Genomic DNA, 11,627 nt, shown 5'->3' on the forward strand with positions numbered 1-11,627 from the left:
CCATAACCCCTTCTCCTCCATTGCTCCCTCCTTTCAGGACTTTGGGCACGCGTGCAAACACACCTGGTGTGTTTTTCAAGCTTCTGGGTCCAGAACTTGAACCACACATTTTGCCATGATCTGGCTGCCTAAATCACCATGTCACTGGTTGGCCCAATAATTACTATTTATAAAGTCTTTTAAAGATGATACTGAAAATTGAAAGTTGACATTGTTTATGATAACCTTAGTTGCAACACATTTTCTACTGATCAATGAAACAAAAAGGCAACAATCATCCAAACTATCTGAGCAGAGTAATGTTCCCTGTGCTGAGCACAGAGGCTGAGATACAGAATTGTCCTAACTGGCACACAGTAGATACAAAATAATGTAAAGTATCTCAGTCTTCCCCAGACCTAAGTGAGCACAGTGATTCATCATGAATAAGTTTAGGCTCTTGATTTCATAGACCTATGTAATGCAGTGAAAGCTGGTTGTTTTGGCATGTACACGCCTGTCTCAGTAAGGGTTATGGTGGGGAAGTTTTGTTTTCTTCTAGCAGCAAGCCATGGTTTGTCTTTAACAAATGGAATTGAAAAATGTTGTAAATAAAAGAGATTTTCTTTTCTCACCAAGTTTAAGAGTGTGCAGAGGGCAACAAGCAGCTATTTTCTGGGCACTTGAAGAAGCCAAGAGAATCATTAAAACTTAGAATAATAACCCTGGAGCCACAAGATGGTGGTTCAAGGCAGGGGAAAACTGGAGGCAGAAAACAAGGGTGGGAGTTGAGGTGGGGAGTGCACTATAGATAGGGAAACTGTAGGAAGTGAAGATATTTACAAGACTGGGGTTGCAGAGATCAGTTTCTTCAGACAACTTGCAGATTTAATGTTTATGACATTGCTACCTATTAAAGAAATCTTTCTGTAACTTTGAACTGAGGAGGCCTTTTCTAGGACGTGAGTACCTGCCTAAAGAAAGTAAAGCATAAACTAAACTTGCTCTCCCACAAATATTACCCAGACCTTTGGTGCCAGAGGATGGTTGAAACCGAGGGTTACACTGGTAAACAATCTCAGTCCTTGAGTTGTAAATTTCAATTATTTTCTCAAATCAAATGTGCTACTTCTGAAAGTTATTTGCCCCAGCTTTACTACTTTACCTAAGCCAATCTTTATGTTTTTGGGGCTCTCAGCCATTCTCTTCGGCTATATGACAGACTCACTGGCTCAACTTGAAAAACTTCAGACTGGATGAATAATTGCCTTGAAAAAACCAGAAGCAGTGACTCATCATTCTAAAAATCCATACTGCTTGGCATTTACAGCACTCCTACTCTGTATCATAGGAGATGAAAAAAGAATTTGCTGTTTATACCCTCTGAAGAATGAGTCTTCTTCCCATCTCTGGGAGAGTAAATGCATTATCAATACAGCAGGTCTTTCAGACAAAAGCTCCAGTCCTTTCAAGGACGTTGAGAGTGGGAAGTACATGCCACTACAGACTTGAGGTCTTGAGCATCTCAAGACTTGCATCTGTGCCTTTGAGGATGATGCTAGGGACCTAGCAACATGGTGGAAGTGTCATGATTCAGACACACATTTTTTGCCTTCTGCTTCTCATTACTGGTCTCTCCTCAGGGTCCTCTTGGACACCAAAGGAATTAGCAGAATTTTTAAAATGAAGAGAAAATGCACAGAAGTTACAACCTTTTTTTTTTTAAAGTTTATTTAGTTCTTCTAAGAGAGAAAGACAGAAAGATGACTACCCCTAACAGGGCATTCACATCATGGTCTAATCACAGCCTTAGCCATCCAGGATCATAGGCACACATGTGCTGCATGTACAGACAGACCTTAGAATGTTAACTGGGGACATTTCCACATGGCTTCAGCATTGCAAAGTGTTGTGTTACCATTGTGCCACTGCAGCTAACCAAAAGAGTCCACTAGGGACACATTGCCACAGCCAGGATGGTCATATAGGCTTCTATGTACCTCCGTTGTGGTAGAGAAAGGTGGGTGGGGAAGACAAAATAGCGATGGACCTCAAATGGCATTTGTGGCAGAAATTGACTAGCTAGTCAACAAACCCTTTTCTCCTAAGTACCTGGACACCACATTTACTAGCTTTCTCTGAAGTTAGATGATGCTATATGATTGAGTTATGGCCAATGAAATGTGGGTAAAAAACGTCACATATGCCAATTCCAGGGCTGGCCCCTTCAAAATGTCCTACGCAAGTAATCTCTCTTACTCTCTTTCTGTTTCCTATCTCATCATTCCTTGCCATCTGCTGACTGAATCCATTCTAAGAGTAATCTTAGAAGCTACATGTTGACGAGTTTAGAGGTTTGTTCAGCCTAAGGTCCATAATGACTGTGGTAATAGAGGCTCCAAGCCCTAACTTCCTATACCAATTGTACTTTTTATGATTGAGAAATAAATTACTTTATGAAATCATCAAAATTATGAGTTTTATCTACTTTAACACTTAGCTTTACCTTAACTAATACAGAATTCAACATCATACAAGTTTTACAATCTGAGTGATTGTGTCACCTCAAAATTCATATATTGAAATCTAATCACTAATGTGCTACTGGGAAGTTGAGACTTTAGGACATGATTAGGTCATAAGGACAGAGCTCTCATAAATGAGATTAATGCCCTTATAAAAGATGTCCTAGGGGGCATATGGTGGCACAGTGGTAATCCAACTGGACTCACATAGGAAAGATCTTGGACTCATGTCCTAGGACCTTTCTGACCATACTTGGCATGCACGTGGGTGCCCACAATCCAGGATGGCTAAGACTGGGGACGGATTACAGCATGAACACCCTGTTGGGAATGCCTTTCAATCTCTGTCTCTCTCATAGAAGAAGTAAACAAACTTAAAAAAAATTAGAGAATTGTCTTGGCCCCTCTTTGTGAGGACATAGCAAGAAGAAGGCTGCTAATGAACCAGAAATCAGGCCATCACCAGATACTGTTTCATAATCTTGAATTTACCAGACTCCAGAACTTTAAGAAATAAATTTGTTTTTTCATTATACTGGTCAATAGTATTTTGTTATAGCAGGCCAAACAGACCAAGAGTACAAGAAACACTAGGTTGGCTGTTGAAATTATTATTCACATCTACTTGAAGACATATTTCAATGGTTCTTTCTAGTTTTCCACTGTGATGACACAGTTCTAAAGATATATGACTCCCCAGAAGGAAGGGGTTTCAGACACAGACTAGGCCCAAAACCTTAGAACCTGGAGGATGGGCAGATTTCCTTTGAACAGAATCACATGCCAGAAAGAAAGAAGACATGAGGTGACCTCATTTCTCCTGATTACAGAAATGAAACAAGAAAAGGTGGTAACCTTTTAAGTTTTTAAAAAGGATTATTCCCAACTAAAACAGTCTATATTTAGAAAGTTTAAAAAGTGTATATTTTAAAAGAGGTTTTTAAAACCACCCCCTAAGTAGAAACACATGACCCTGGCTTATCTCCTCCAAAATTAAGCTGATATTCAGCACTAGGTTTTGCACTGTATTCTCAGAGGCTTTTGGGTATATATGGCCATTTCATACCAACAAGTAGAAGCTGGTTTCTGCTGCTCTGACTTGACAAATTTAGATTCATTCATCTATCTTTTTCAGGGTGTTAGCATGCTGAAATCATAAGAACTACATTAGAAGGTATGTAAGGCATCCGCAGCCTGTTTGGAACATCTCCAGACCACCTAGATTGGTCTAATGTATTTATCCTCATCAGTTTTTCTGGTTTCTCAACAACTTTTTAATTTCTCAGTTCCCACTTTTTGCCTAGCTGTCAGGTTAGGTATTTAATAGTATACTTGCCCTATGTTGGACATGATATTAAAACAAAGTTCAGTTGTCAACCAATGTACAATTGTCAAAGCCAAAACATGGGTAGACCAGTAGAGATATATCTATTCATGGGATCACAGTAGTACATGTGACAATAGTGCTGGTTAAAATGAGCTTGAAGAGCATGGTCAGGCTGTGATACTTCAGGGACATCTTAGTATAAGGGACTCTAGTCATTTACAGAGACGCCCAAGTCTCAATTTTGCCCACTACTGTTATCTAACAGCCATCCCCAGCCTTTTACCAATGTTATTACAGAGAAGAGACATTAATTTGAGTTTTCTGTTATGTCTTTCAGTGCCTTACTGTAACAGATGCTTTTGGCGCCCTTTCCATATCTTCTTGGCATTTCTGCCACTTACTGTGGGCTGTGAACACCTGTGGTTCTCTACTTGAGGCAGATTTTTTTTTTTTTTTTTTTTTTTTTTTTCATGGCTGCAAAGAATACTCAGACTTTAGTTTGAACTGCTAAAGAGTTAATGCCTCCAAGAGCAGCCCTCAACCAACAACTAATGGGGACTTTGAACTTAACTATCCCATCTTCCTTAACCTTCAGGTGGAATAGCTCAGAATTACATTCCAGGACCAGCAGATGACATCACTGTTATATTACTGGACTCCCACGTAGTCGACTGCAGTTTGAGTCCCAGACCTGGCAGCGTTAAACTCATACCTGGTGCGTGCCCACCCAAAATCCCGAGAGGAGAATGGAGGAGAAGGGATTGTGGTGTAACCATCCTCCCTCCACCTCCTGGGAGAGATTTCTTGCACTCTCTCTGTCTCTCCAGTGAGCACATGCACCCTATAGCAAAAATCTCTCTTAAAAAAACAAACAAACAAACAAAAAACAGAATTATGTTCCACACTGTCTCCTAGAGTTACCCAGTAGGATGTAACTAGAGTTACCCATAGTGGCAACTGGCTTGCTAACATACTATTAACTGGCTTTCTTCTCTGTCTCACTTCCTCAACTTTCCTACTGATATTTCTTGAGATTACCTCTAAACAAACCACTGGCATCCAAATCCTTGTCTCAGCTTCTGTTTATAGAAGTACCCAAGCTAAGAAACCTATTATCTTCTGTTTATAAAATGAAATAAAGAAATGACTCCTACAAAGTTGGCAAAAAAGGGGGAAGCAATGACAGTGGGCTATATATTCCAGATTAAGAAATGGACCTCCATAATAGGGATTATATATAATTCCAGACTTAACTGAACTCTCTAGTAGCTAGTAGCCACACGTGGCCATCAAGCACTTCACATGTGGCTACAGATACTGAGGAAATAAATTTAAAATTTTGTTTTTAATTAGTTTAAATGTAAATAGTCACACATGGTTAGCAGCTACTGGGTTGGACTGTACAGATTATGAAACACTTTCATTATTATAGAAAGCACTGGTATAGAGCAAGGCACTTTCTGTGAAGGGTCAAATAGTAAATATTTTAGACTTTATAGGCCATATGATCTCTATTGCAACTACTCAACTTTACTATTGTTGAGTGGAAGTAGCCATAAACATAGATAAATAAATGAGCATGGTTATGCTCCAACAAAACATTATGGACACTGAAATTTGAGCTTCATGTAATTTTTATGTCACAAGATACATTACTCTTCTTTCGATTTTGCCCCTTATCTGTCTGAAAATGTAGTGCCACTCTTAGCTCAAGGGCTGTACAAAAATACGTAGTGAGCCATTGTTTCCTGACCTTTGTTCTAGACTAACATTATTGCTAACTGTTACTGTGGGAATAATTACTGAGGGAAAAATAATGGTGGCATAATCCAATGCAGATTGTGACACCAGTGACCAAAGTATCAAATTAGATGCTTAATCTAAACTAAATCAACTTTTGGCAACAAAAAGCTTCACAGTGCAGATTAATTTTTTTTTTAAGACACTGTCTCAAACATGTCCCCATCTTCCTGCCTCAGCTTCCCAGTTGTGACCATCAGTGTGTGCCAACACATCAGACTCTTTTCAGGCAAGGGCTAGCTATGTTTCCCAGGCCAGCCTAGAGCTCTCAACCCTTGCTTCAGTTTCCTTGAGCCTCTGTGACCACAGGCATGTACCACTGGCCTTTAGGTTGGACCAGGAATTGAACCCAGGCCTCCCATCTGGTCCTAGCCTGCAGAAAACAGGATTTTGGTAGTATGTGTCACCATTGTTAAGCTACTATGTGGTTTACTCTTAAGTGAAGTTGGCAAGGAAAAATTTTTATAAGGTCCCTTCCATGGTGGTCACCAAGGATCTTTAAGGGTGCTCTTGAGAAAATCATTGGAGCCTAGGATGATCTGGTATTCCAACTCTATCTCATTTTACATCACACAACAGCATTCTCCTCACACAAGAGAAAACAAGGGTATTCTCTAACCTCTTGATTCCTATTTGCCCTGCCTGCTACATTTCTTTCTCCACCTGCCTTCCTTGCCACAAAGATCAATACTTAGCCCTGGCAGAGATTCACTCAAAGCTTTCAAATGGCTCCCAGCATGATAAAAGGTTGGTTTTCAAAAACACAGTGTTCTCAGAACACAAGGCCATCAAAATAGCTAATTTAATCTTGAGACACCAGGAATTAAAGAAGTGTTATCTATGCGACACAGACAATTCTTTATTCTCAAGATCTGTTTCAGAGCCAGCTCAAAGCAAAATGGGGAGGGGATGAGAGCAGGACTGGGAATGTTTCCAGCTGGACAATTCAACATAACAGATCTCCACTACAACTCAACAGAGAATTGGTCACATCAAGTTAAAGGATCAAAAATGAGGAAGCTGGCAACAATAAACCACTGGGGGGGGGGAGGGGGAGAGTCGTTTCTGAAAAAGACTGAGCTATCTGCTCAGTTAGTTCTCAAGAGCTCCCAAAAGAAATGACGGGCACTGACATTTTGTTAGCTCTGCCAGCAGAGCCCAGAAACCCAGCTGGTGCCTCTGATGCTAGCTCTTGCAGCAGTCAAAGGTCTTGAGGCATTGTAGAAGCAGGCTCTTTTGCTTCCTTTTTTAAAAAAAGGATGCATGGTGTTTCAGGAAAGAAAAAAAAAACCTGTAAAGGTAATATCCTCTTCAGCTGGGGTTTCAAACAGCCACTGAAAGCTCTTTGTAATCAATAATATAGATCTCATTATGGGGCCTACATTAAAGAGGTAGGAGCTATGTTAACTTTACAACTTCCTAGTGGGAAGAACAAGCAGAAATTGACCATACATGTTTTTATGTCTTTCAAACTGGATGCACATACTATATGTAAGCAGTACAAAGCACCTGTACTTTACCCTTTATTATATTATCATTTGATCCTCATAGCAACACTAAGCTTGCTTCTTTTAGAGGTGATAAAAGGAAGCTTTGGCAATTCGATTAGACCAAGTCTCTTGATGAGTAGATGGTGGAGTCAGGTTGCTATCCAAGTCTTACACCACATTCCAACGCTAGTGTCTAATCTGCCCTTCTTTGCCAGAGGAGAGGTTTTAAGAGCAAAGATACAGAATAGGCCTAACTTAGGTGCAGGTGTTGATGAAAGGAAAAGAACAGACCTAGAGAATGGCTCAGATACTCCTCACCAAAATGTTCAAAAGGTTACAAAAAAATGTATGAAAAACTGAAATTGTTCTCTTTGAAACCCTTAGCAAGGCCAGATGTCCAGAATGATCACTCTGTTAGCTGCTAGCCAATCAGTTTACCCTAGAAATGTGTAACAAGACTCTCTATTTCCACATTGTCTGCGGGTTTTCCTTCCCATGTCTTTTAAATCCTATTTTGGCCTTAACTAAGTCCACCAACTGATTCTCTCACATACAAGATATAACGTACATACAAAGTTATTAAATATGTTGGAGTTATTCTTCAAAAGAGCTAAGCCTTGGGGCAGGGACAGTGAGATTGAATATATTCTAAACAAGATAGTCTTTAAAATAATTTTCTGTCTAGTATGTATTTCCTTGTAAAAATTATAATTATTTTGATAATTGTAGATTCACATGAGTTGTAAGAAATAATAGCGAGCTTTCTTATGCCCTTTACCTAGTTCCCCCATAGTATCATCTTGCAAAAATATAGTACAATGTTTACTTTCATAATAAATGAAAAATCGTTTCATTGCAAAGGAGAAGAAAGAAATAATGAGGCAGCTGAGGATGTATGGCAAGTCATGGGAGTGAGTCTGTTTACTTATTGAAAGGTAAGAGAGAGTTGAGCTAATTTAAATGATGACAGGGAGAAAAGAAGTAAGCAAGTGGACTGAACCCTGTAGGCCAACTTGCTCTGTTCTGCCAGTGAGTTGTCTGCCACCATGTACTCTGTCACCATGCTCTATTTGAATAGTGGAGAAGAGTAGGCAATTTATTTCTTTCCTTGTTGAGAAAAGGGATACTTCATAATTGGGGTCTTGTAAATATATTCCCCATTGGAAAAAAACATGGATGGAATACTACTCCTAGTGTACTCCCTTCAACATCTCTTTTCTGTCTTTTCTCCTTGACATTTCAATTCACAGTGAGTTCATTTCACCCCATCATGTCCACATAGGCGACACAGAGTGGACAAACTTTATGTCACTGAATTGTTCACTATCTCCAGTTGTCTTCTAAATTGTTTATTTAAAGAAAAAGAAAACAACGGAGAAAAAAAGAACAGGTCCACTTTCTGAAGTTCTTTTCTCTTTCATTATCACACACCTTCATTATCATTTCCCTAACTTCCTTTATCATTGAGATATAAGAACAAGTAAGGACAATATACCAATTTTCAGGGGAGACAATCTTGTGTGTTTCATTTGCTCATTTTTAGTCCTAAAGCAAGAAAAAAAATTTAAAAGACCATAAGGAACAACTTTCTACTTTCAAATGCTACTTTAACGATTACTCATCTCTTAAAACATTTTCTTGTTTACAAGGCTTGTAAATAAGCCCTCTGGTTATATAAATATGCTGAATAAATATTTCCTTTCACAAGGGGGTCACACTAGATAAGAGTCACTCAGAAAGCTTTATTCTGAGATATTTTTGTGAATTTCTTCTATATATTCTTACATCCATTTTAATGCAACAATTCCCATGTGGTTTAAAAGAAGATATGGTTATTCTTCCTAGAATTGAAGGACACTAAAATAAATTAGACTTAAACATTTCCACCTGAAAAATACACTGACCTACCCAGGGGTAGCTCTACAGGAGCAAGAATTTAAAGCAAATCATACTACATACCTTTTTCTTCTAAAATTCAATACAGATGAAATCTAGATGATATCTATGGCATTCTATTCCAGGCTCTAGAAACACTATCTTCTGCTTGATAATTACGAGTACAAGAACCTATTTCTCTCTCTTTATCCCCTTATTCTATTTTGCCTTTCCTCAGTTCAGGCATGTGGTCACCTATAACACTGAGGTGGTGGGAAACACAATTGGATTTTGGGGTGAGAGATTAGAGGAGAAGCACAGGTTTTAGGACACACATCTTCATCAATAGTATCTTGTGAACAACTCTGATATGGATTTCTAAATCAAGTCTTTGAGTTTCTCTTCTTAGTCAAGGTCTGGTGCTTATTAGATAAATTGAAGTGAAATGTGGGGAAAACAGTTGTATTGTTTGGGATTATACTGGCCTGCCTGTAATAGTAACATCTTATAACATGAGGAAAATAATAAGTCTAGAGGTAGCAATGCCACCTGGAACATGGACTTTTTTCATCTTTCTATTATGCCATTTTTGGTCTGCGACTTTCATCTTGAAGTTTGCAAAATGCCTGCTCCACCTCGAGGCAGTATGTCTACATTCCAGGGAGGAAGAATGCAAAAGGTGATGGGAAAGGTAAAGTTTCCTTCTTTTTAGTTTACCTCTTGCTATCAGGAGAACAATAGATCTTGGGAAGCCTCACCCAGTAGATATGTTTACATTTCCTTGAACAGAACTGGGTCATATGGAAACTAGCTATAAGGGAGTCCATGGAATTTTTTTTTAAGATTTTTTGTTGAATGGCTAAATCAATCTGATTAGCATAAGCATCAACTCACATACCTCCCCTGCTCCCTGTGAGAAAACTTAAAAATTTACTGTCCTTTCCGTAAAAGCAGTGGAAATAGTATGAACACTGGAGACAGTGTGGGAGAAGGGAAGAGTATAGGGAAGTAAATTAGGGAGAAAAGATAGAGAGGTAAGACATTTGTGGGACACAGAAGTGGTTTGTAGCCTGTTGATGATAACATGTATAGCATTCTGAACTGGACTGGTCTGAGGTGTATTTCATGTTGGATAAATTCTCTTTACAAGTCAAATGATGTGTAATAACTGAATCTTTAAAAAAATAATAAGAATAATAAAAAAGAAATAAAAAAATTACTGTCCTTTTGCAGCTATTAATCCCCAATCCTGCAGCCATGGGTCAAGAAGCAGCAGCAGTCATTGAGACCAATTGAGACAGGAAGACCACCTCAGACCTCCCACTGCCTTCTGCCTGCCCCAGTTGAATCTCTCCAGCTCAGCTCCAGGTGCACCTGATCCTGAGAGTCTGGGAGAGGACCCACCAACTAAAGCTGGCTATGTGCACACTTCTCTGATTGGAAGACAAGGCCTTCTACCAAGAACATGTTGAGAAGTAGAGTTATCCTTCCCACCTAACACTACAGAATTGACATGGGAAAAGTAGGAAGTGTCCTGCCCCAGTTGAATCTCTCCAGCTCAGCTCCAGGTGCACCTGATCCTGAGAGTCTGGGAGAGGACCCACCAACTAAAGCTGGCTATGTGCACACTTCTCTGATTGGAAGACAAGGCCTTCTACCAAGAACATGTTGAGAAGTAGAGTTATCCTTCCCACCTAACACTACAGAATTGACATGGGAAAAGTAGGAAGTGTATAATTCATCAGATGACTAGAAGCCAGAAATATGAAATATGGGGAAACGAGGAAACACCTCTCCCTCAATGGAACAGAGAAACTCTTCCTCAATCACAGAGAGCACAAAAGAATGAACAGGAATGTCAGAAAAAGAATTTGGGATACTCTCAGAATATTCATGGTGACAGAGATGAGGGTCTTCCAGGATTTGAAGGAAAAGATAGAAAACATAAAAAAGAACCAGTCAGAACTTCTAGAGATGAAGACAGTAATACAGGAAATCAAGAACTCTCTTGAAAGTATTAATAGAAGACTGGACCATGCAGAAGACAGCATCTCTGAGCTGGAAAACAAACCTTTTCATCTAGATAAGAAATAAGAAAAGGGATACAGGATCTAAATGACACCATAAATTAAATGGACTTGACAGACATCTATAGAACCTTCTGTCCAAAAACCACAAAATATACATTTCTCTCAACCCCACATGGAACCTTTTCGAAGATTGATGACAGGATAGGGAAGAAAACAAGCCTTTACAAATTCAAAGGCATACAAACTATATATAGCATCTTCTCCAAACATGATGGAATTAAACTTGAAATTTCAGGAAAAACCCTAAAAAAATATACAAACACATGGAAATTAAACTACTCCTGAATGACTTCACAACCACTGAAGAAATTAAGACTTAAATAAAAACATTCATTGAAACCAATGATAATGAGTGCACAAGTTTCTATAAACTATGGGACACAGCAAGAGCAGTAAGAAAAGGAAAGTTCATAGCAATTATGAACATAAGAAAAAGATGGAAAGGTAGTAAGTAGACAACCTAACAACACACCCCAGATAACTGGAAAAACCATAACAATAAGCCCAAAATAATTCCAGGAGAAAAGAAATAATAAAGATT

Source organism: Tupaia chinensis, unplaced genomic scaffold (assembly GCF_000334495.1).
Source record: "Tupaia chinensis unplaced genomic scaffold, TupChi_1.0 Scaffold000184_1, whole genome shotgun sequence".
NCBI lineage: Eukaryota > Metazoa > Chordata > Mammalia > Scandentia > Tupaiidae > Tupaia > Tupaia belangeri.